A 27,552-nucleotide genomic window follows, 5' to 3' on the forward strand; every position below is an offset into this window, starting at 1 on the left:
TGGTTTGCTGAGGTTGAATATCGTGTGATATGCATGTAGCACTGGAAGAGAGCTGTAATTGCATAAAAGCCGGTGTATCGAAGTAAAATGCTTGCCACTGGCGAGAGCCGCATAAAGCTTGCATTGGCAAACTTACATATGTACATACACACTTACTTCATAAAGATATACATTTGTTGAGAGCTCTGTATGGCAACAATATAATTTTCAGTTATTGTTTGTCGCCAGCTGGTTTGCTATTGCTAATATATACCACTGTTTGTGTACAGTAACCCACAGAAAAATTCAGGAATTTTTCGTTTTTTTTTTTCTTAATTTTTCTTTGAAATTGGGACCTTCAAGTTGTATGCCAACTCAGAAAGGCATCTGCAGGGGAGATGAATTTTCGCTGAGAAATACACTTCCCAGTGATAAATGTGGCGACCCTGCTATTGAGTTTGCTTTACACCCTGGACCTAGGGTGTGGTAGGCGAGCACGGTACCACGAAATCGCAGTGGCCGCTGGCAGCTTTAGAATAATATATTTATTGATCAGACTATGGATTAGCGGGTCAGCTCCTCTTTAAGCGCGGTACCGTTGTTTGTGTATATCTCTTGTGTGAAAAAAGTAGCAGCCAAGTAATTGTGACATGTTCTGTTCTCAAGAAAGCGGCGTCATTTTCCTGCAAGTCATGAAAGTCTTCGAATTTAAAATGCATTTAAGTTAAATAGAATACACTAAAGAAAAGAATAAAATAATTTAAAAAAATTTTAAGTTAAACGGTTTTATTGAAAACAATATTAAGTAATAATAATACTAAAAGTTAGAAAATAATTAGGTAGGTAGTAATCATACTCCTAATCAATCTAGGGCGTTGATCAGTCAATTACATAAAATCATTGGACGCGTTTAATTTTTCAATTGATAGTCATAAGACCAATTGAACCTCAATCAGGTTATGCTACGCCTCACGTTTTTAGAAATTTCACGAGCCCAACGCTTTTATTTAATTATCTGACTCATAGGTCGCTTTAAATTCCTGTATGTATTATGTGTTCCAAATATGAGCCAAATCGGACCACAAATACGATGTTTTTTGAAATATTTTGATTCGTGCGCCACCTATCGGAGTATTTTTTTCTTATTAATGCATTGTCATCGGGTTCTGAACTATATTCCAAGTTTGAAGCTTGTAGCTTATCGGGAAGTTACTTAAATTCTAAAAAACTAGAGCAATTTCCATGCCAAGTTGCAATTTGATATTTTCAACGGGTTTTGATTTACGGCTTAAAAGCTTTTAAATTTCCGTTTTCTAAATGTAGGCAGCACCACGCTCATTTTTCAAAAATTTACAATATTTTCGTTTTTAGTCATAAAGTCAACGAACATATACCGTTCCAGCACCTAATCTATCTTTGGTAATGAATTTCCGCATTTTCTCATTTTTCGAAATATGAATATCAATTTTCTTTTTAAGTAGGCACAAACCGATTTTGTTAATTTTCATAAAGTGAATGTATAATGTTAAGCATAATCTCCCTGCCAACGGCTTAGGATTTATAGCTTACAAAACGTAAAAAATGTCTTCTTCATGTAGGCGTGTCACCTCCATTTTCCAAATTTTTGCAAATTTCCATTTCTTATCTTAACGTCAATCCGCGTATCAAATTTCACCAGTTTATCGGTCTTTGGAAATTAATTATCGCTTTTTTTATTTTTCGAAATTTTCGATATCGAAAAAGTGGGCATGGTTTCACCCATTTTCAATAGGGATCTACTCTATTCCTAATTTCGTAATGATATATCAATTTTAACTGAAGCTATTGTGTAAGATCCTGGGCTCACGCCCCGGGCAAAGCAACAACAGATTTTTAGAAACAAGTTTTTAAATTAGAAGAAAATTGGGTTGCCCCCCTGGGCAGTGTTGGGCAAGCACGCCGAGTGTATTTCTGGCATGAAAAGCTTTGAGTGAAAACTCATCTGCTTTGCAGATGCCGTTCGGAGTCGGTATAAAAGTAGGTTCCCTTCCCAATTCGTAAGAATATTTAAAAGAAGCACGACGCAAATTCGAAGAGAAGCTCGGCCTAAAATCTCTTCAGAGATTATCGCGCCTTACATTTATTTGTTTTTATATCGGTTAAGCGGACGGACGTGTCTAATAAAATTTTTTTTCGATGCTGATAATTTTAATATATGGAGGTCTATATCCATCTCGATTCCTTTATAAAATAACGTACTACCGTTACACAATCAAAGTTATAATACCCTTGTGTACAATAACAACTTTGGGTATAAAAATTTGTCTCGCGATATATTCTTACCATTCAATAAAAACTACTGAACCAACATAATAAAGACTCACTGTATCAATAGTGTTGGCGCTCTGACGTTGCTCGGCAGCTAGCAGCCAACATGCCCCAACCCCAGTCTTCATTCGCAAGTTGAACGTGAACGCGTGAGGTGGTTCATTATTTACCGTTCGCCAGTGGGTCTCTGTTTCGGTAGTTTATTTAGCAGACTCAGGAAATGAATGTTTGTTGAGTGGCTTTGTTAAATTGTTTATTTGTTTGTATTTCGTGAGTGTGCGTAAAAGTGTTTGGTGTTGATGATTATGAGAGAGCAAGTGTGTTCGGGTTAATGCAGTTGGAGCGCACCAAGTATTGTTTTTGAGGGGTGAGTGTAAGGAAAGGGCGAAAAGCATTGGCGACGATGCGCCAAAGAGGACGTTGCAAACATCTCTGATCGGGTTTTTGCAACAACGAATGTTTGTGTGAACACACACACACGTTTCATATTTTTAGCAGTAAGCAGTGCAGAACTCAACGCAATTTTTCCCTTAGCAGCGGTCACTGCGTTTGTGCAAATAGCGAATAGTTTTTTTTGTTTTATTTCTGCAGTTGCCTACGTCATTTTTGAACTTTCCGGTGACGCGAATGCCCTTTTGACATTTGGTTGATATGCGAGTTGCGTTGGGTCGATATGTCGATCAAGCTTTAGGCTGTACGTTCGACGGTTGAAAGAAGCATCTGGTGAATAAAATGCATAATAACAACAACAAAATCGCCGGTAAAAAAATTACAAGAACATGCAGAAAATTTCACAACCACCAACCACCGAGTAATAAAATGAAAAAAAAAGTTTTGCAATTTATATTCCAATGAGAACGATGACGAACCCATAAGCCGAAAGCAGCTGCAACAGCAGTGGTTTTTGGAATCAAAATTATAGCACCAGCAAACAATGCATAGTGGGGTGCTCTTTGAAAAAATGTGTCTTAAATTTTTTAAATTCGATAGCAAGTATTTCTAAGGTAGTTAAGTTTTACTGGCAGGTCCTGAGCGAGTCCATAGTGTTACCAGAAGTTTGTTTTAAACCAAACCAAAAACCCCTTCAAAAACCAGGACCTATGTTATAAAATAACTCCGCCCTCTTGGCATATACTAAAAGCTTTCCAAGGCCTCCAAGCATGGCAAGCGCAGGCGACGAGCACGAAATGTGCTCGAATGTTTTCTCCTCCAACCAACACTTCCTACATCTGCTATCACTGACCAAGACTTATTTAAAGGCATGTAACGCCAGAAGGCAGTGTCCGTCATCAGTCTACAGTGCTCTCTTATTAAGGATACTTACTTACTTAATTGGCGCTTAACCGTCTAAACGGTTATGGCCGTCCAACAAGGCGCGCCAGTCGCTCCTTCACTCAGCCAACCGGCGCCAATTGGTCACACCAAGGGAGTTTAAATCGTTTTTCACCTGGTCCTTCCAACGGAGGGGGGCCGCCCTCTACCTCTGCTTCCATAGGCGGGTTCCGATAGAAACACTTTTTTGGCCGGAGCATCATCATTCATTCGCATAACATGGCCTAGCCAGCGCAGCCGCTGCGTTTTAATTCGCTGGACTATGTTGATGTCTGTGTATAGCTCGTACAGCTCATCATTAAATCTTCTTGTTGTTGTTGTAACAATGCTCGGTACTCGCCATCGCCAACGCGTAGAGGTCCATAAATCTTTTGAAGAACTTTTCTCTCGAACACTCCCAAAGCCGCTTCATCTGCTGTTGTCATGGTCCATGCTTCTGCCCCATATAGCAGGACGGGTACGATAAGTGACTTGTAGAGTATGATTTTCGTTCGCCGAGAGAGGACTTTACTTTTCAATTGCCTACCTAGTCCAAAGAAGCATTTATTGGCAAGATTAATTCTTCGCTGTATTTCAGTGCTGATGTTGTTGCTAGTGTTGATGCTGGTTCCCAAATAAATGAAGTCTTTTTCTATTTCGAAATAATGGCTGCCAACAGTAGCGTGGTTGCCAAGGCGCGTATGCGCTGACTCTTTGCTGGATGATAGCAGGTACTTCGTTTTGTCCTCATTCACCATCAAACCCATCTTTACCGCTTCTTTTTCCAGTTTGGAGTAAGCAGAACTAATAGCGCGGGTGTTTAGGCCGATGATATCAATGCCATCAGCATATGCCAGTAATTGCACGCTTTTATAGTATATTGTTCCAGTGCGGTTAAGTTCTGCAGCTAGTATAATTTTCTCCAGCATCAAATTAAAGAAATCGCACGATAGGGGGTCACCCTGTCTGAAACCTCGTTTAGTTTCGAACGGCTCGGAGAGGTCCTTCCCAATTCTGACTGAGCTGACGGTGTTGCTCAACGTCATTTTGCACAGCCGTATAAGTTTTGCGGGGAAACCAAATTCAGACATAGCGGCATATAGGCAGCTCCTTTTCGTGCTGTTGAAGGCGGCTTTAAAGTCGACGAAGGGGGTCGGGCATGCACTCGTCCGCCCATATTTTGCTAAGAAGCTGCTGCATGCGCCTTATTAAGGATAAGAGGAACTTTTTCCATCTAAGGTAGCAATACCTACACATGACCTTCGGGACTTTACAGCTCCAATCGCGGGGCTTACGCTTGGTCGATCATGTGCAACTCTGCCGATTGTTTTCTATGGATTGCTTACACTCCTTGGTTATGGCTACTACTTCCACCTGAACACGCTACAGTGATCTGGTACCTTGTAGGATCTGTTAATTTCTGAAACCGCAGAAAACAGTAGTAAATTTAACAAAAAATAGTGGTAAACGCTGCAACCAAAGTTACTCCTGAGTTAAGAGGCTTGGGATATACGCCCGGTAGAGAAGCTTGTTGTATGACGCGACTAAAATGCAGACTTCAAGATGTAAGGAGACACAAAAAGAGCCCCACTGTAAAGCCGTTCGTGTTTTTAATACTAGAGTCGTCAAGGCGACCACAGAGGGTGTCTTAAGATTATATTACAAAGTCAAATCCAGCCTACACTACATTCTAGCATGCATTGCGGCAAATTTATCAGCAGGAACTTCTTAAACTGTTGGCTTGCTAGCTTTAATTGGAACCTCACAAGACCCTTTAAATACTGGTCAGACCTTTAAGCACGTTTTCGTTCTATCCCCTTGAAGTTGGTGATGTAATAGCGATTACGAAGACTTACACTGTTGGTAGTGGTCTGGCTTTTCCTAATCAGGTAATGTATTAAACCTGCAAAAACTCTACTGCGAGGGTACGAAGTGAAACGAACACCAAACACAAAGTCTTTTCATGGAAGCCGCACACTAAACTTCGCCCACCTAAGTTTTAGGTTATGTGACAACCTTGCTTATAATATCTGCTGTTTTCTGAAATCACTTTTCCGACAATGGTTCTTAGTGTCGGAGTCATAAAATATTGATAGAAAACATTTGGTGATTGATAAAATAAATGCTGTTGAGGGCCCGCCTCCCAGAAACTTATGAAGTCATAGCCTTAAGCAATATAAAGCAATGGGGAAGTTGATAATTAAGGCTTATGAAAAAATAATCATGATAAGGCCGATCCATAAAAAGGCGTCGGACTACTTTGCTGGGGATGGCCCCATAAACCCCGTTCTTATAGACAAAAACCCCTTATATTTGAGGAAAGCAACCTCCCCAGAGAGATACGCGTCACTCTAACTAAACTTTGAGTTGGCCACTGTAATAGGTTAAACTCTTACTAATCCAGAATCGACGCCGACATACCCAATGTATGCCCCGCTTGTAAAGTGTCCGCACATGACACCAACCATATTTTCAATTGCTAGGTGAAACCAACACCTCTAACACCCTTATCTCTCTGGTCCAACCCTGTCGAAACAGCAAGTTTCCTCGGACTCGCTTTAGAGGACATTGATGACAAATAGTGAATGGGTTCAACTATTGGTTGGGGAGAAGCACTGTTATAACAACAACAACAGCAATAACATTTGGTGATTAAAATATGCGTTGCTCAGTTAGAAGGGATTCAATGTTAACCAATGTTACAGAAAAAAAGTTAAATCCCGTGACGTGAATTTTAGAAAATTTTTTATCAAAAGATCCTACTGTGAATGATGGAATTTAGTGCCGCCACACATTTAAAGAAAAAAGAAGAAGCGGAGTAGGTAACTTTTTTCATAGCCACTATACTAAGAGCAGCGCTTTTACAAAACGCACCATTAAAAGCCCTCTCTGCCTCAGCAGCTAAAGGTATTGTTGTTGATATTTCACTAATTCGGAATATCGTTGTAACCGACGCTGGAAGCTGCGCCGTATTTAGCTAACGATATATGTATATATGTGGGTGTGTAGATGTTGCGATTTTGCTAGTGCGGCCATCAGTGGGACAACGTTACGTCGGTTCAGTGAAGCCAAGATCCGGCAGTGAGTTCAGTCTGGCATTGTGTGCGAAATTGTGATGATATTGTGTAGTAGGTGTGCGCACGAAATTGTTTAGATAAAAAAATTGGTTTTTAGTGTTCAAATATTACGAAAATAAAATTATAAAATTTTGATTTATTTGCAGTACGCTTGTGCTGAAGTGATGTGAGGGTGAATTGAGTTTGCAAGATCAAGTAAACTCAAAATATTTTTAAAACAACAGTTCACGATACAGAAAAAAAGTTAAAACACATTAAAAATGGTAATTAAAAAAAAATCTTGAAAACAATCTAAATTTTCGACATATTTTCGACATTGTGCAAATAACATCGGTTAAATATCTGCGAAAAGTTTTTAAAACAAAAATAATGCAAAATTATCGTTATAAAACTAAAATATCCAAACAGAATGTCCTAAAACTACTGTCCAGCGTTAACAATAGAATAATGTGCTAAATGGATTGCTTGGAACCCTAATACAAACGGTAAGCTCTATCAATAACTTTAACTTTTAATACACTTTTTAAGAGCCGTTTTCAACAGCTAGATTTTACCAGGAGGATAGCAATCTTTCAAATGGCTTCAATTACATTTTCGTTTTCACCAACACAGGGTGACCAACCTCTGGTTAAATCGTTGATTGTGAATACTTTGTAGAGAAATCGCAAAAATCTATTGTGATACATGAAAACTAGCCAAACAGCTGACTTTTGTTTACACTTTTTTCTTGCACTTAATTGAGACGCTCAGCTTCAGTTAGCATGGAGAAAAGGAAAATCCGATAACTTATAAATATGTGATTAACTGAAGATGGTGAAAACTGCCCTAAGTGTAGTAAGAGAGCAGCGACCAGCGACCAAATGGAGTTGAGCAGGAAAAATATGAACACATACATGGCAGACTCAAACAGGTGCTAGCCGGAAATCATCTGATTGGTACCTTTTTAAAATGATTTGACACTGTTTTAAAATGATTCGACAGATCCTTTTCATATATATATTTTGTGAAAAGTTCATAATGAGTTTTCCACAATCAAGTAAATGAACTAAAAAATGTTTTGCAGGAAACCTATTTTTTGGGATACCTAATTTAATAGGTGCCTCATACTTCTCACTAAAATCCTTCCAGATTTTCTTGGTTGTATGAATAAAGGAGTTCTCCCTGTCTTGCGTTGCTTCAGAAATTTTTACTCAAAGTCGGGTTGTTGCTGTTGTTGTTGTACATTGCTTCGCCCCATTCAATTGGCAGCAATATCCCCTAACTGGAGTCCGACGAAACTTGCTGTTTCAACAGTGTTGGACCAAAACAATAAGGGTGTTAGAGGCACTGGTTCCACACTACAATTGAAAAGATGGTTGTTTTCATATAAGAACACATTACAAGCGGGACATACATTGGATATGTCAAGGTTGATTCTGGATAAGTATGATTGTAATCTATTACAGTATCTAGAACGAAGTTGAGCTAGGGTGACGCGTGTCTACCTGCCGGGGAGGTTGCTTTCCTCAACTGCGAGTTCAGGGTACTTGTCTTTGAGAACATGGTTCAACGGGCAGTTGTTGGCATAGTAATCTGAAGACTTTTTGTCGATGTCTCCTTTCCAAACTCCTTTTCTTCACAAGTGCCGGATTTCGTCATAGTGTTTACGGAGATGACTTCTAGAGTTCCTGGGCGGTTGGGCCTCTTCCATCAGATGTATGTTAGGAGATTGCCCAGGTTTCTGGGTATTCAGCAGAAACTGTGTATTCAGCATTTCACTTCTCTCAGTCGGTAGCGTAATGACATCGACATTTGCTTTGTGTATGTTGTAAATAACGTCGCTGTGGATTTGGTCGTTGACCATGTCAAATTTTGCGAGGTGAAAAAACTGTAAAGACAAGGGTCGTTTATTTTATAGCACAGCTCATAGATGAATATGACGGGACCTTTGTTCACTAGGCCACAATGATAACTCTTTCCTGTGTGGAAGGGAGCTTCGATATGCTAAAGAATAACAAAAAGTGGGGATAGGACACCATCCTGTTAAATTCTTCTGGATTTTGTTGTTACGTTCCTAAACTAGACTGTTGCCTGCCGACTACAGAGATAATTTGTAGTCGACGTTTTTAGATTTAGAGGAGAACCCTAGAGAACCGTGCTGCGATTGACAGTGTCAAAAACTTATGATATGCCTAGCGTTACGAGTACTGTTCTATGGTGAAGTTTTTGACTCAGTCCGCAATTTAGTTCACGCTGATGATTGGCAAGTCGCAGGTTTGAGGTGCAATAAGAGAGAGGGAGGGATTCAAGTGTATTGGTAGCAGGCCATAGGAGAGATACAGAATATGAATCTCCTACGTAGGCTGGTCTCCCAGGCTTTCGTAGCGGTATTACCCTCACCATTTTTCTTTTTTCAGGATTGACGAAAGTGGACAGAGACAGATTTAAGACGAGTGCCAGATATTTTAATCCATCATAACCAAGGTGATTAAGCATACTTCCCACGGCAGCCGGTTTTGTATACCGGAGCGACCCAACCAAGAGATGTAATTTCAGTGGTACACTGTTTAGTTTGTTACGTCCCTCAAAACGGGGTGGCTATGGTAGTGGCCTGTATTTTTTTTACCAAACTTATTGACGTCATAGTTGTCATATAAGTTGTAGTTCGGCTCAAATATCGTCGGAATACCTCCGTTCATTATCATTATTATTATTATCGCCTTCATAAGGTGGCACTGCTTATAGTTAGGAATCTTTATTCACATTACTTTATCACTATCATAGCTTATCTATATAAGTCAGCTTGACCGCTCTACGCATGTATATCCGGCAAAACTGCAGCAATAAACCGAGACTGTTAAACACCTCAGATTTTTGTTGCAGCGACAATACCCGACAAAGCTCGACCATCTTGCGAATGATATTAGATGACTACATTAAATCTTCTAGGTCATCCCATCCCCCACCCCTTTTTCAATGAGAAGCTGTAAGTAATCGAAATTTTTGTTTGTTTAGATAGTTTTCTTGTATTCACGATAGAGTTTTGCGATATGTTCCACAGAATATTCACAATTATCGATTTAACAGAGGGTAGTGCACCCTGTGGTCATAAAAACGAAAACATAAAATTAATCACCTGATAGGTTGCTATCCTCCAGGTAAAACCTAACTTAACTGGATATGGCGAAACGGCTTTCTCACGAAGCTTTGCCTCAAGAGCTTCTTCATTCTTCTACCAAAGCTTTGACTAAAGCTTTAACCAAAGCCCTTGACAAGGCTTTCACCAAATCTTTACCTAAAGCTTTCACCAACGCTTTCACTCAAGCTTTGACAAAAGCCTACATCAAAGCTTTCACCAAAGCTTTCACTTAAGCTTGGTGCATTAAATAAAAATCTTTTTTTGCTCATATATAATTAATAAATTAAAATTTGGCGCTATTTACCGCCGAGGAGATTTAGTCCGAGCTTCTCTTCCAATTTGAGTCGAGCTCCTTTTTGAACTTTCTATTTAATCTTTCCGAATTCCATTGAAAAATTAAATTTTTTCAAAGCTTTATTCACAGAAGCTTTCGTATACTTGCGTGAGCCTAATTTTTCGAAGTTTAAGTTTATCGAAAAAAAATTTAACAATATTGTAAGGAATTATAAGCAACTGAATAAAAGAACTTGATTAGCTCTGAGTTCTATATAAGCGCGTTGAGCTTAAATGGCAGTTATGGCACACCTGTATTTAATATAATCCGATTTCTTTATACATATACAATTGCAATTGTGTGACAATACCAGGCATGCTTAACCAACGAACCGATATCATTTCGTTACGATAATTAACGTTAATAAACGAAACAAATTCATTTCGTTTCGTTTATTAACGTTAAAAACGTCAAATTAACGAAATGATTTTGCTTCGTTTTCTGCCATATCAAAACGAAATCAAATCGTTTATGTTGATTATTAATTTCAAACTATGCTGGCAAAGCTGATTGATGGCGGAGTCATTAAAGGTGAAAGCATTAGCCAAGCTGATTGCAACTTTGCTCACGAATTTTGACAGTACGAACATTTCTCAGAGTATTTTTCACATTACCACCAACGAATTACACAAACAAATTACATGGAGTTTGTGTGTGTATGTCCGCTCGCTGTTACCACCTTACGGCTTCACCATGGCTATAGCATTGCCAGCACAATTCAAACATAAAGTATCACGTTTTTGTTAACGTTTTTAACGTTAACGAAAGCTTTTCGTTTCGGCTAAAAACGAGATACAATTTATCTTGATAATTTATTTATCGGTAATATTTCGAAGTGTTTCAACGGAAACGGTGGAAATTTTTTGATAAACGATTAGCTTAACGTTAAGATGCATCCCTGGACAATACATGTACATATATACATATATATGTGTATATGTATATGTATATATGTATGTCTCAAATCCGCAAGCCCTCAACCCAGGCCATCACATTTTATCTCTATCAATTCATCCAATGTGACAATACAACTAATCTAAATTGAAAAAGGCTCCCGTTTCAATTTTCAATTACTTTGCATAAATAATTCAATTTAAAATCTAACACTTGACGCGGTGAGCACCACACATTATTGATTTTTTCATCTACCCATTTTTGTAGTATTTAAATTATATTTTTGTTCGTGATTTGATGTGAATGCCAATATTGCATGATTTACCCACATAAAGATTTTCAATATAGAGTTCTTAAATTAAATACACACAAAAAAAAAAAAACACAACAATCTTTGATCAAATTGGGTAAAACTTTGTGAATAAACATTTGGCTTAGAAGCCCAAATATTTAGACGATAAAGCACAAAACGCATCAGGAAATGTACTTCAAAGGGCGTACGAAAAACAAAAAATGCTTCAAAGTGCTTATGATATTTGCTTATAATTACCTTAGCTTTTAACCATGTTTGTGTGTGTATATGGGTTAGTACTTTCAATTTCCACTGGGACAGAGGTAAACGTACTCTATGTGAAATTACCTATCACGTTCCTAGCTTTGAGGCTTACAAAAGAAAAACATCGTAGAAAACGAACATTAAAACCACTTGCCAATCGAAAAAAGTTCGTACGCTAATCGAGAAAAACAATTGCTGCCATCGCCACTCCCGTTATAAAGCAAGTCTGGACACAGCCGTCTTGTTGAGGTTGAGGGTATTAGTTGGTGTGTGTGTGAGAATTGAGAGTTGATAAGAGATATGTAGTTATGTCGATAGCAATGGTCACCCTTTGCTAATAGAAGGAAGCTAACACCTTCATCATCATCATCAACAGCCGGCATCTTCTATTCGCGCTGGCTTTCCAAGAACATATAGACCCACTATTTCCTCACCAGTCGCTTTCCGGACTGCCTCCGCATATTCTTCTGCGGTTGTCAGAGAGTCCATGCCCAGAATGTCTACCCGCAATCGTCGGGAAAGTTGCTGGATTTCGCCAGCTTCTTCCACAATGCTTCCTATGGCTTCTAGGTAAGCTAATGTATTACTACAGCGTGCCGTTACTATAAGCACGCTCCCCGATTTTGTTCTGCCCGCGAAGCGTATAATAAGCCAACTCCACAGTAGACGTCATAGCCGACGATACAAATGCTCTAAGGAAAGTCGAAAAGGCATGTCACTAAACAAGACCAGTGTTCTTATCCGTCACGTTGGACGTGCCAAATGCTTCAACTCAGGGTGGAATGACATGCTCGACGGCCTAAAACACGATTTCAACGCATTCCCATATCTACTTGCCACTTTAAGGGACTACCTAAAACACTGCTGACTTACGTAGGCCAGAGAAAAAATAACAGGCGGTGAAGCTCATGAAACGGCATTGGGTCTCGACATCAGGAATGCTACGTATGACAGCCTTCTCCCCCAGCATTTCATAGAAAAGACTTTTTTTCCTGCAGCGAAAACTGAGATCGTGATCCTCACGAAGAGAGCAAGTCCTCATCTTAATCAAAATGACCAGCAAGTCGCAATACGCAGCTCTTTCAAATAGCTTTGGGGTGATGTTAAATAGCAAGTACACTTTCAATGGGCCTGCAAGAAGACTTCACATACCATTCGTTTAATTGCCAACAAAGGATAGAAAATAGCTGCTTATATTCGCTTCGGATTATATTTTTCTCTTCTTCGCGCATCTCCCAGGAGAGTCTGCTTCTACAACTGCGAATTTGGGGTATTGGACTCTGAGAACGGATGCTATACTTTTGTACGGGGCAGAAATTTGGACGGATGCAATGAAATTTCGGAAGTACCGAGCAGATATTACTTCGCTTCAACGTAGAGCGGCTCTACACATTGCTTCATCTTACCGCTCAGTTTCCGCACTTTGTAGTTTTTGTCATTGCCGCAACCACACCAATACACGTTCTCGCTAAGGAGACGAAATCAATTTATCACCTAGGAGGACAAAGATATTGCTGTCGTACAGGCGCAAAAAGAATCTATTCGACGCTGGCACCTAGAAAGGAATATCACTGCTGCAGGCATGTGGACTAAAAAACTGATGACCGAACCGGAGCCATGGTTGTAGCGGCTACACTGAAAGAAATGGTGCTAGTAAAATCAACAAATCGGTTCTGTTGTTCTTGACTTAATGGAGATTCGGTGAAATTGATCGAATTCCGGTTAATCCGACCGAGTTCTTTGTCAAACGAACAAATTAGTTTAGCCATTTCAACAGAAGAGAAATTGTAGCTCTTAAGTTAGCAGAATTCTGTATCTCTAAATCTTCCTGGTCAATCTAACCGATTTTTCTGTTAACACAACTGATCTCACTGGTTATTTCAACAGCGATCAACAGTCAATACATGAGCGAATTTCAAAGAGAATTTTACGCTCACTGTGCTCTCTACTTTGTACTTATGACGATGGTGCCACTTGTTTAAAAAAAAATACCAAAATAGGAAAACCACCAAATCGAAAAAACACACAAAATGGGAAACAACAAAAAAACTAGTTTTTCAGTTATCAATACAAAAAGAAAAACCCTGAATTTACTGTGCAAAAAATTATGAGCTACCGGGACACCTATATATAGGGTACAATTTTGCAACTTCTACTCCAAGCGAAATGCAAAATTGCAAAAGTTTTGTTTGAACGAACAGGATTTTTCCAAACTTAGTAACATTTTGTTCAAGTTTTTACGTATTTTCACTCACGCGAACGAATCTAATAAGATAATAAAAAACATCCTTTTTTAATGTTGGCATTTCCGACAACATAAAAGCTTGAGTTGTTTTGGAATCGTTTCAACTTAAAGTGTTACGAAAATTAAACTTGCCGAATTACATGTAAAGTTACTCCAGTGGTGAATTACCTTCTAGCGATTTGATTCTGTACTTTTCTTTAACTTACAAGTTCTCTATTTAAAATGTTATGTCAAAGATTTATACAAGTTTTGTTTGAAACAATCAAGTGTGGCAACTACATGCGAGAGAAGAAATTGAGAATGAGCTGAGCTGCAACCGAAAGAATTGAGAATGAGTTTTGTGACTACTATTTTCAATTCTATTTGCAAAGCGAAGTTCAAAACTATAAATTAAATAAATTATAAAATATAAAATTTGGTGAAAGTGCGTTTAATAAAACAAAATAATAAAGTGTATAATGTTTAATGTGTGCCAGCATATTTGATGTAAGCCCCAATGACGTTCGGTTAATAAGTGCCACCGTGGTGTGATGGTAGCGTGCTCCGCCTGCCACACCGTATGCCCTGGGTTCGCACACCGGGCAAAGCAACATCAAAATTTTAGAAATAAGGTTTTTCAATTAGAAGACATTTTTTTCTAAGCGGGGTCGCCCCTCGGCAGTGTTTGGCAAGCGCTCCGAGTGTATTTCTGCCTTGAAAAGCTCTCAGTGAAAACTCATCTGCCTCGCAGATGCCGTGCGGAGTCGGCATAAAACATGTAGGTCCCGTCCGGCCAATTTGTAGGGAAAATCAAGAGGAGGAGCACGACGCAAATTGGAAGAGAAGCTCGGCCTTAGATCTCTTCGGAGGTTATCGCGCCTTACATTAATGTATTTATATGTCAACATAGGTACTTTCGTACAAAGCAGTCGCAACTACTTTTTTGGTTCATTTGACTACTAAAACGGTCAATTACGAATCAACGATTTGTGTGCAGTAGATTCAACATCTTGTTGCGATGGATAAAAGTTAACAGAAATTTCGGTTGAATTGACCCGTATTTCGGTTGATTTTACCAGTATTGTTCTTTCAGTGTCGAACTGTCTATATTGGGCGCTCATAGACGATACACGTCACGAGTTTGATCACTTCGCAAAGCAACAGAGATCACTAAATTGAACTTTCAGATCCCGTAAATTGCGGAAGGTAGACACTTCCGAAAATCGTCATCCCTATTATTGATATTGCAGTTGTCATAAAAAGGGCATAAGCCATTTTAAAAGAAGGCGGAAACAAAGTCCTGCAACAAATATATTTTTCATATTAATGAAGCACAATTGTTGTTTACGTCACGGACTTGCTTCCTCTCTCTTTCCCTTTTAACTCTAAAGTTTAACAGTAAATTGCACTGCTGTTTATCTATTTGCGTTATTATTCCTTTGCATCTTGAAGCTTATTTATTTGTTGTCTTCAGTTGTAAGGATATTTCAAATGCCTGTTGTTGACAGCTGTCAACAGCAACACCAACACCTTATAGAACTTAAGCCAATTTTCACACGTTATTCTTTGATTTCCGTCAACTTTTTTCGCTATCCATTTTTTCATTTTGCATATTGTTGTCTTTTTTATTGATTTTTTTTTATTATTTTACCTTGAATAGTCTACCACCGATTTTGCTCATTGCTTTTAATATTCTTAGACCTGAAATACTTACAGCAATGGTAAAAAAAATGGAAACTCCGACTGTTTGGCTAAAAAAAAAAACACCGTAGTGGTAGTGGTTTAGTTGTTGATTAACTAGCAACGTGGCAAGACCTATGCACGTATGTTTGTTAATACAAAAAAAAAAAAAAAAAACAAAAATCGTTAATATACCATTAAAATGTTATTCTATTGTTTGTGCTTAGGTTAGGTTGAACTGGCCGGTCAGTAAGAACCTCACATAGACTGAATGAGTCCATTGTGTTTCCAGAAGTTTGCTCAACAAGCATACTGCAAACCTTTTACAGAATCCTGAGCAAACTAAAAACCTTTTACAGAAACCAGGAACCAATGATAAGGGTAACTTTGTTAGTCATGGTTTGTAAGACCTACACATGATCTTCGATACTTCGCAGCCCCGCGATTGGTTCCAAACCTTTCCTACTTGGTCGATCATGTACAGCACTCGTCTTCTTTTAATCTCGCCCAATCAGATTATGACATCTACGGTAGAAGTTTTGAGTGCTGCGCCCTGTTGCGCTAACTCACCCAGCATTTCCCATATAACCATATGCCCAGAGATCTAATATACATAAATATTTCTCCCTCTCAAAATTCTTTCCATTGATTGCTTGCACTCTAACGCACTATTAGATATTGTGATATGAGAGATTATTGCTTTAATTTCTGTTTGACGCGGCTGCAGTTTAAAATATTTTTCTCCAGTGTTTCTACTGCTTTAGTCGCGGCTACAACTTATGCCTGAAAAACGCTACAGTAATCTGGCAGCTTGTAGAATTTGATTATTTCCGTATAAGCGCCGTATATCGCAGCCCGTCCCTCGTCGAAACGCCTGACTACTCGGTTGGTAAACCGCGTGCACAGCAGATGTGATAGTACCCCTCCCGGCGGCGTTCCCCTGTCTATTCAATTCGTGGCCTCAAACAACCTATTGTGAAGTCATCTTCCGGCAATTTAACATGCAGTGGATCCATCTGGTTATGGCTGGACGTACTTCGATGTAATAAAGACCGTCTATGATTATCCGTTTAGAGACATTTTTGAAAGCTCCGGTAATGTCTAAGAAGACTCCTACTGCATACTACTTAAATTCCAGAGATTTTTCTTTGTTTTTAACCGTGCCGTGACTTGCCTTTGGTGTACGCATGTTGTGTTGTGGTGAAACGTTTTTCGACCATCTTGGATTTTATGTACATATCCATCAGCCTCTCAAATGTTCGGGGTAGTCTTTGGTATAAATATGATCGATCTTCCCTGCTTTTGGTTGGAAAACGACACAAACAGTTCTCCAAGGGAACACTATGTGATTCTGCCTTATGCACCCATCGAATGTTATTTTAAGCCATTCCACTATCGCTCTACTCAAACTTTGTAGCATGGCTGGGAATATAACATCACAACCCATGCAATTATACTATCAGTCACTAAACCCGGCATTAGCCACTCCGTGCTAGAAGTGTAAGTGTTGTCCGCTGACTATTCGGCATTATCTTCTGATGGGAAATGTTCTCTTGCTTTGTTTGTTCCTGCACTGTATTTCACCTAGCTATAACTTTCCGCAATCGTGCCGTTTCGCTGCAGCATTCGTTTTGCGCATAGAACTTTTTCCATAACGCTCTCTCTGTCAGATTTCTATAGACGTCCCTGCACGCTTCGCTTGCCGCGGCCTTTGCAAGCTTAAACATTACTTTTACCTGTCTTCTAACAAGACTCAGCACCTTGATCCACCATTGCGGCTTTGCCTTTCCCTATAATCTTCTTAGGGGACACGCTCTGTTGTAAGCACTCATAAGCGTCTTTGAAAGCAAGTTATTGGATTCCTCTAGTTCTCCTGCTCCTGCCACTGTAGACACTTCTTTGGATTGTCCCACATAAAAACTTAGCTGCAACGAACAAATAAATAAGAAGATTATAGCCAAGCTAAACAAAGTAACCAAAAAACAGCTGTCAAAACTTGTTACCAACCAGTAACTTCTATGCACTCACAAACTTTGCATACACACACACTCACACAAAAGTACAAAACTTCGGTATGCAGTTGCAGCCAAAATACTAAAAAAGCTTAGCCACAACAGCCATTTGTGTGTTTGCGCTGATAGAATTTTTTATGGTCCCCTGTGAGGACAGAGATTTTACTGGTATCTTTGTGTGTTTTTGGTCATAAAATGTTTATTGGCCACATAGCTACATAACAAACTGAACTAAGAAGCTAAGAAGCGAGTCCGCAATGTGGAAAATAAAAAGAAAAGTTATTTGCTTCGCTGGAATGGCAATTGCAATACCGACGAGTTTTTAAGCAAATAGCAATTTTTCAAGAGAGTTGTTGTATGTTGCAGATATTGTGTTGTTATTATATGTTTGCTTCAAATCGGGAGCCATTTGTATCAGTGGTGCACTCGAGCGCTTGGTAGCGTTTCGGAAAACTATTCGGCGTTCACTGACATGTCGTGTGTGTCGTTCATTAAACCAGTGGTCGGCAAAAATGAAAATGTAAGTGTATTAGTGAGAGCGAGAGCATGGGCAACCCAGCAGAAAACTAAAGTTAAAATTAGAACATGCAGAGGATGCATTTATACCAAAAATTTTCGAAAATTTCATTTTTGGTTCAGAAATAGTTTGAAATATTTTTAAGTACCTCAAATATCGCAAAAATATAAGCGATCACTCGCTAAAAAAATTATATTTCCGAGACTAATACATTTGCCGCAACCGGGGAAATACAAAATGTTTAAAAAATATGTAGCTGATTTAAAAAACAAAAACATAAAGATACATTCATGTAATTTTTTTTTGCTATTTCGCTAAGTTTTTTAAATATTCTATAGTAGTTTTTTGCAGTGCAGAAGTTAAATTTTTTTTTGGCGCAGAAAAAAGGAGTCCAGAATGAAATTGTTACAACTTTTGTTAAAATAATTTAAAAAACTCGTAATGTTTTGAAAAGTTATTTAATATAACATACCCAAAAAGGTAAAAACCCAAACCTAAACATGTTTCGAAGATGAGCTATATATCACAACAGTTGCGTTATCGCATCGTAATATTTCTCTCAGGGAACCTTAACGTTTTTGCGACAGCCGGTCGCCGCGTTTATTCGTTTCTGTCTCGCTCACTGATGACCTGATACAAAACATTCATTCTATCTCATTTCGTTTCCAGGAATGGATCTTGAAGTTCATTCGATTGTAAACAATGGTTCATTCGATTGTAAACAAAAGTTCATTCGTTTCCAAGAATGGATCTTGAACATCAGATGGCTATAGAGTTGCAAGTAAGCTGATGAAAACCTATTAAAATTTATAAAAAAGGCAAAGCTTTATAGAAATGTTTTGTGGTAGATAAGTGAAAAAATATGAAATAATATATTTCGATTGCGTTGCTTTGCTTTGTAGCTCTGGCACCGCCATAAGATAACAATGAACGGATAGCCCTTTTTTCACTTTGATGCGACCAAAACGTTTATGTACATACATATGTATATCCACATACAATAAAAAAGGCAAAAACTTTATAAGAAATTACGAAATTAGATCACTTGGTGAAGTATCTGCGTTGTCGTCCGCAAAGGCTGTTAATTAAACATGTTACGTTAACCTATACGTATACCTACAATTTATCTCAGCTGTCAAAAATGGAATGTCGCAATGCTCCACAAAAACATGGCCTTTATGCATCCCTTTACATCAATGCGAAGACTAAGAAGCTGACCTGTTCACCAATCGAAAGTTGCAACCAAAACCCGTTTCGTGTGCAGCCTTTCGATGAAAGGTGTTGTCACTGATACATTTTCCACGGGTGAAAAGGAGTTACTTTTTCCTTCGGATTTGTAATCCTGCCAAAAATTCGAGTTTTTTGATATCTCTTTTGACAATCTTGAGTAAATTTTCGGTGAAAATCATAACTTAAACCTTTGTGGCGGCCACCGTGGTGTGATGGTAGCGTGCTCCGCCTACCACACCGTATGCCCTGTGTTCGCACCCCGGGCAAAGCAACATCAAAATTTTAGAAATAAGGTTTTTCAATTAGAAGAAAATTTTTCTAAGCGGGGTCGCCCCTCGGCAGTGTTTGGCAAGCGCTCCGGGTGTATTTCTGCCATGAAAAGCTCTCAGGGAAAACTCATCTGCCTTGCAGATTCCGTTCGGAGTTGGCATAAAACATGTAGGTCCCGTCCGGCCAATTTGTAGGGAAAATCAAGAGGAGCACGACGAAAATTGGAAGAGAAGCTCGGCCTTAGATCTCGTCGGAGGTTATCACGCCTTACATTTATTTTTTTTTTTTTTTTATTCTGAAATGCCCAAATTTGATTTTGAGTATGTTGGCATCTATGGCCAATATTATAAAAAAAGCACATTTTCACGCGCTCTCATGGGGAGTAATATGTATGTAGCTCCGTCACAAAAGCAGTTTTTCATATAGATGAGTTCGGGGTTGGGTTTTTCGATACAATTGTACTTTTTTGATAAAATTTGACTCAAGAAAGTATTGAAGTACTACGCTGCAATTTTTGGTACAATTTTGCCTACAGCTAATATTCTAATTCAAGTAATGTATTTTGACGCTATGGCAACCTTCTTTCGAACAAACGACAACGTTCCTTTCGTCTGTGTACTTGCACTAGTAGTTCGATTAGCACTGACTCTCTTTATCACATATGATTTTTGAAGCAATAATTAGTTTGAAATAATATGTACCTACATACATATGTATGAAACCCACCTGTTTTCACTGAAATCAAAAAGAATATTTCGATAACACTACTATTTCTAAATAGATAGATATTATGTATTGCGGCGCTGAAGTAGATCTATTCATTTGTAAAAATTTATTGGAAAAACAAGATATTCAAAATTTTAAACTAAACTTCAAACTATTTTACAAGGAGTTTTGTAAAAACCTACAGACGAAAATTGACTTTAATAATGAAATTTTGAATTGGGTCACAAAGCTTGCTCTTGAAACTGTTTTATCAGGAGAAGTAACTAGCATTGTTCCACTGGTTGCTAAATTATTTCCTACATGTAAAATTGATAAAATCGAGGAAATTAATTCGGAATATCGAGCCCTGTCAGAACACGAAGAATTCCGTGCACTTAAAAATCATTCCATTTCTGAGTTTTGGGCAAAGGTGCGATTATTGAAAAATTAACTGAACGAGCCGTTTTTTGCAAATATATACAGAATTGCACAGGGGGTTTTATCAATTTGACATTCTTCAGCGAATGTTGAAAGAATATTTTCGATACAGAATATAATTAAAACCAGGTGTAGAAATCGTTTACTTGTTGAATCAGTTTCTTCTTTGATAAAAACAAAGGATTTTATTAAGACCAGGGGGGAATGTTGTTATAATATGCAAATTGATAAGGGAGTTAGTTGTGAACAAAGTTTAATCGTTGACGAGGATGAAGTCTTTTGATTAACAAACATACATACATATATGCAAATATTTAAAATATACCTATGTAATAATAGTATGTTTTATGTATGAGAAAAGAATATTATTTATGTTTTTCAAAAACTCTTATTGAACTAAAAAAGTGTTTCCTTCTAAATAAAAAGAAAAATTAATTTTAAATGAATTCATACATTAACCGTCCTGTTCATAGATTGCTAACCGGGTACCTTTTGCATATTCAAAAACCATTTTTACATAATCTACAAATAGAAACGAGTCAAAATTTTGTGGCATCCTATGGAAATAAGTTGTCTACAAAAAGGATAGACAATTTTTTAAATATAATTTCATAAAGATGATTTTTTTAATAAATTAGTTTTTTATTACTAGTTCTCATGGCTGGGATACCCAGGTACCACTAGTAGTTCTCACGTATGAACTGCCTTGTGGTACCCGTGTACCCAGCCATGCGAACTAAGAAGAAAAATTATGCATGAACAGGACGGTTAAGCACGTATTTTTATTTTGGTACTAAAAAGTAAAAAAAAGTAAATGAGTAATAGTGCAATATATGTAAATCAGTACAATTTGAACGAAAAAAGTACGATTTTTGAGTGGATTTAGTACAATTCATGAAATGTCATTTCCCAACCCTGGATGAGTTTAATGCTAGCTGGCAACAGCACAAAAAATGTTGCTGGTAACCATAGCAATGGATTGAATGCTCAAACATTCACCATGTTAACACATACTACTACAAACAAATTGCATTTATATACGAAGCTCTGTCGGCATTGTGCACCACTGATTTGTATTGATTTGTTAGGGAGTTTGATAAACATTTGCTTATACATGGAAAACAAATACAATATTTTGCGTTTTGCAGACTGGCTTTACTAAACATATGAGCTGTAAAATAGAAAAACTTATTCTCATATTACAGCAAAATGAGTAAGAGAGTATAGTAAGTTGAGAGCAAGAATAACTGAGAGCTATCTACATTGGTATATATGTATGTATGCACGTTCGTGCGTGGGTGTCAATGTAGTTATAGTTATGTATAAATGTTTGTGTAAAGGTGCCTTGATGTAATTTAACGCACAAAAAAAAGTTCACAATTTATTTAAATGAAATTGAATTGAGCTGAAACGGAATGAAATAAGATTGAATTAAATAACGATGAAGTGAAATGAAGCGCAATTTAAACTTAATAGATTCAATTGAGTTAAAATAGAGTGAAATTTTCAGAAATGAAATGGAAAATAATGAACTGAAGTGTAAGATAATAAGACGAAGTGAAATATGATGAAAGGGGGTACGTAACATAATCCCGACACACATAATACCGTTAATTCATAATCCCGACGATGAAATGAAATATTTTGAAAGGGGGTATAATATAATCCCAATACGACCAAATCCCGACAATTTATAATCCCGAGCATTCATAATCTCGACTTGAACAAATTCCGTCCTTAAATCCCGACAACATGGAAATTGAGAAATCACACATGATGTCAAAAAAATACACATCTTCGGTATTGTTTTACTATTTTAGACATCTCTGGACAACAACAACTTACCTGATACGACACCGGCTACGCCATGCACAGTGTTTCTGCGTAGGCGTAATGTGTAATAACCAATTTGTAGTAATTTTGTCTGGGTAGTGTGTTGTCGGGATTTGAAGTTGTAGGGAATTTGCCTAGTCGGGATATAATGTTGTCGGAATTTTGTCTTTTTGGGATCTCGTTATGTTGGAATTTTGTTATGCCTGGATTGTGACCTCTCGGGATTTCTGTAAATTTTCGGCACTATACATTTTCGGGACTCTGAAAATCGGGACTATAAGGTGCAAACGAAATACATATATTAAATTACAAAAACAAGGCGTGAGAACCTACTGAAGTCCGATGTGTAAAAAACCAGGTGTACGTCTAAGAATCTCAAATTTTTAAGCTAACTGGAGCTCGCCCAGCGGTTGAATTAGAACCACAGCAGATCTAACTTTAACAGAAACAAATATATTCAGGCTTTGTAAGAAGATCTTACTATCGGGAATAACCGGTCAATAAAGACCTCACATAGACTGAATGCGTCCTTAGTGTTACTAGAATTTAATAGACGACGAAACGTAAAAACCCCAGTTATGCACCATGACTTACATATGTCATAGAATCACTCTGTCCTCTTGGCAAATACTAGAAGTTTTCTAGGACCTATATGGCAACTCTGCCGCCCCTAGTAGCTGAAACCTTGACCTTGCGACCGCATGACACGAACACCGATCATGCTCAACCGTTTCCTCCTGCAGGTCGGGCTAGTACCTTAATGGTGCTTATTACCGCAACGTACCACATCTATATCATGCAAATGACCAACAACATCGACAGCACTCCTTCAGGGAGTTTCCTTATCGCTACAACAACAACAACAGGCCAAACGTATAAGCATTTTACGTCAGAAGGTAGTGTCTATTTAGTATGCCCATAGAGATATGAGCAACTTTTTGAGTCTAACTCCGTAGTATTTGCACATTATCTTTGAAATTTTCCAGGCCTGCGCTACTGTCCACGCCTTTCCTGCTTGCTGGATCATATGCAACTCCTGTCTCCTATTGATTTTTCACAAACGGATTGGGTCGTCCACCGTCGATTCAACGAGTGCTATCTCATCGGCCTTTTCGTTACTTCTATCTCTTCATGATCGCTTCTATCTCTTTACGAATGCTTCTTTGCATTTCAGAAAACTTCTTAATGAAGTACTGTTTGAGATTATTGTCTTTATCGTCGCCTGACAATCAGTATATATATTGACGTGACTGCAGCTTAAGCACGCCTCCTTCAGAAATTTTGGTGTTTTCTTACCGGCTACAATTTTCGCCTGACAGCCTGAAGGATGTACCTATTTCTGAATCGACAAAAAAAAAAAAACAGCAGCCTCGACCCCTTCCGTTGGTTTCCAAACCATCGGTATCCACGTCTATAGTATGCTCTGCCTATTTCGCATAATTGAGGCAACCTCTGTCTATTGTGGTCCCAAGATAACTTTCGAAGCTCAGGCGCGGGATCATGTAGTCCGTTCGTCTTGTATTTGAAAACGCTTTACAGTTGTGGCCATACGACCTGCATTCTGCAGCTGCCCCGAGGACTTGGAGTTGTTGGAGTTGCTGCCGCAGTTGTTCAGAAGTTCTCAAGGCTCACGTTATTCCAATCATTATTAATCTGCATACCGTCTCAGGGTTTTTTCTTATACGAACTCCTTTATGTTTCTGTTCACCAAACTAGGAGCATATAGTAAAGCATGGGCTTGTCAATTGCCGTAAATACCCAATGCGAGGGTTTGGGCGATAGGCCCCACGTGCATTCTAGCATCCTCTTTTATATATACAGTGGTGCCACAGAGGGTTTCTTCACTCTCTCTTCTACATGGAGTTTCCACGATGACAACTTACTAACTTAATAGTTCCTAGATATTTTGTGTTGTACTTTTCTTGTGCGTCTACCCCTCCAACCTTAGGCTTAATCCCATAAGGGACCTTATATATCCTAGTAAATAGTGCTAGTTTGGGTTTATCCACGTTGGGGGAAGCCCTACTCCAGTTACTCAGGCATGTACATCTGGTAGACATCTGCGGCTTATGATAATTGAAATGTCATCTGCATACGCCGTGAGTTTGACTGGTCCTCTATCGACCCGTTAAGCATTTGATTGATGCCCAATATTCACAGCATTGGTGATAATGCCTCCACCCCAGAGCGTTCCTCAGTTTACACCCCATTGCGACGTGATCATTCTACAGCTTAAAATGGAGTCAGTGCAAATTGTCAAGGCCGGATGTACTTTAATCGAGTTGAGACTGTCGTTTATTGCTCATTTCGAGCAATGTCCAGAAAAACACCTAGAGCATATTCCTGGTGTTCTAGGGTATTCTCTTTATTCACGACCACACTATGCAATGCAGTATCAACTGTCTTGCCTTTAATGTATGCATATTGTGCTGAATAGTATAAGGCTTCATTCATATTTGATAGCCATACCTAAATAGCTTATATAAAATTAAAAAAAAACCATCTAATATATTATGCATTCATATAGCTTTGCGGTCTCTCCTGCACGCTTTCGCTCAGCTGTTATGAGCTTCTTTATTCATTATTTTCTCTGAATCCCTACTTTTATAGGTATTGATTCCTTCAAGTTCACGTGTCGCGCTGCGCATTGCAGCAACTTTCAGCTGATTGGGATACTTTCGCTTTAAATTTGCCGGCTTCTCAGCTGTTGCAGTTCGAGTAAAAAACTGTTGCTAACATCCTGTTGCTGCAGCTTGTTAATTTTGGCTCAGTGGTTCATAAAGCCAGCAGAGTTTCGAATACAAACGCAACATTTTATACTCAGCTGAGCAGAGCTCACAGTGTATTTTAACTTTGTTCGCAAATTGGTAATCCGTAACGGCATAAACTAATCGAGATAGATATAGACTTCTATATATCAAAATGATCTGGGCGAAAAAAGAAATTTTTTTAGCCATGGACGTCCGTCAGTCCGTCCGTAAACACGATAAATTGAGTAAATTTTGAGGTATCTTGATGAAATTTGGTATATAGGTTCCTGGGCACGCATCTCAGATCGCTGTTTAAAATAAACGAAATCGGACTATAACCACGCCCACTTTTTCAATATCGAAAATTTCGAAAAACCCAAAGAGTGCGATAATTCATTACCAAAGACGGATAAAGCGATGAAACTTGGTAGGTGAGTTGACCTAATGACGTAGAATAGAAAAAAACAATGGGCGTGGCACCGCCCACTTTTAAAAGAAGGTAATTTGAAAGTTTTGCAAGCCGTAATTTGTCAGTCATTCAAGATATCATGATGAAATTTGGCAAGAGTGTTACTCCTATTCCTATATGTGTTCTAAATAAAAATTAGCAAAATCAGATGACGAACACGCCTACTTTAAAAAAAAAATTTTTTTTAAGTCAAATTATAACAAAAAATTTAATATCTTTACAGTATATTAGTAAATTATGTCAAGATTCAACTCCAGTAATGATATGGTGCAACAAAATACAAAAATAAAAGAAATTTTCAAAATGGGCGTGGCTCCGCCCTTTTTCATTTAATTTGTCTAGAATACTTTTTAAAGTCATAAGTCGAACAAAAATTAACCAATCCTTGTGAAATTTGGTAGGGACATAGATTCTATGACGACAACTGTTTTCTGTGAAAATGGGCGAAATCGGTTGAAGCCACGCCCAGTTTTTATACACAGTCGACCGTCTGTCCTTCCGATAACTTGAGCAAAAATCGATATATCTTTACTAAACTTAGTTCACGTACTTATCTGAACTCACTTTATCTTGGTAAAAAAAATGGCCAAAATCCGACTATGACCACGCCCACTAAGGCCCACTCCAATTTAAAATACTCATTAACAGCTTTCGTTTGATACCCGTATCGTACAAACACATTCTAGAGTAACCCCTGGTCCACCTTTATTGCGATATATCGAAAAGGCATCCAACTATAGAACTAGGGCCCACTCCCTTTTAAAATACTCATTAGCACCTTTCATTTGATTCCCATATCGTACAAGCACATTCTAGAGCCACCCCTGGTCCACCTTTATGACGATATCTCGAAAAGGCATCCACCTATAGAACTAAGGCCCACTCCCTTTTAAAATTCTCATTAACACCTTTCATTTGATTCCCATATCGCACAAACACATTCCAGAGTCACCCCTGGTCCACCTTTATGGCGATATCTCCAAAAGGCGTTCACCTATAGAACTAATGCCCACTCCAATTTAAAATACTCATTAACAGCTTTCGTTTGATACCCGTATCGTACAAACACATTCTAGAGTAACCCCTGGTCCACCTTTATGGCGATATCTCCAAAAGGTGTCAACCTATAGGACTATGGCCCACTCCTTTTTAAAGTACTCTTTAATACCTTCCATTCGATACCCATGTCATACAAACACATTCCAGAGTTGCCCTAGGTTCATTTTCCTACCTGGTGATTTTCCCCTATTTTGTCTCCAAAGCTCTCAGCTGGGTATGTAATGTTCGGCTACACCCGAACTTAGCCTTCCTTACTTGTTTTGTAGTAGTATGAGTATATAAGGAGAATGGTTAAAAAATTGACTACAGAATTTGCGCATGAGATGTTTACTGTTTGATGTACAACTTCGTCTATCGAGAACTGTGTGACTTAACATTACGATATTCCTGCAAAGTGGAAGTCATCCTTTCGCTGTAATTTTTTTCTGTTTTTCGCCGTAAACTGCCACTAATTTCTGTTGTTGTTTTGTTAGCTTTTGCGACCGAGCTTTCATTGAAACACCAGCGCTGCATGGATAGTCATTAGGTTTATAGATAGCAAAGCGTTCGGTCGGTTTCGAACAAGTTAGGCAGTGCAAGAAAGTTAGCGAGACAAGCCAGCCGAACAGGCAATCCGCGGCTTCATACACCGGTAATCAATAGTGGCGTACATAAATGCATATATGTATGTCTGGTTGTACATAAGTATTAGGGATTTTTGACTGTTTTAAATAAAACATTTTGATGTGCAAATGAAAAAATCGATTTTGCAAATTTCGCGCACAAATTTTTTTTTTTAAGAAGTTGAAG

The 27,552-nt window shown here is 38.3% G+C and overlaps 1 protein-coding gene across 13 annotated transcripts in view; it reads left to right on the plus strand.

Annotated features, from left to right (window-relative positions):
• Positions 1–27,552, plus strand: part of B4 — a 628,513-nt gene that overhangs the window by 10,964 nt on the left and 589,997 nt on the right. For 11 of the 13 annotated variants that reach the window (XM_067765289.1, XM_067765287.1, XM_067765288.1 and 8 more), the window contains exon 2: positions 6,821–7,159. The exons of 1 other annotated variant lie outside the window; for it this stretch is intronic. The gene's annotated coding sequence lies outside the window, so the exon portion shown is untranslated. Of the gene's footprint in view, positions 1–2,442; positions 2,654–6,820; positions 7,160–27,552 lie in introns of those variants that run through there. One more of the 13 variants, XM_067765290.1, reaches the window with a different exon arrangement.

This window comes from Eurosta solidaginis, chromosome 2 (genome assembly GCF_040869045.1).
Source record: "Eurosta solidaginis isolate ZX-2024a chromosome 2, ASM4086904v1, whole genome shotgun sequence".
Classification (NCBI taxonomy): Eukaryota; Metazoa; Arthropoda; class Insecta; order Diptera; family Tephritidae; genus Eurosta; species Eurosta solidaginis.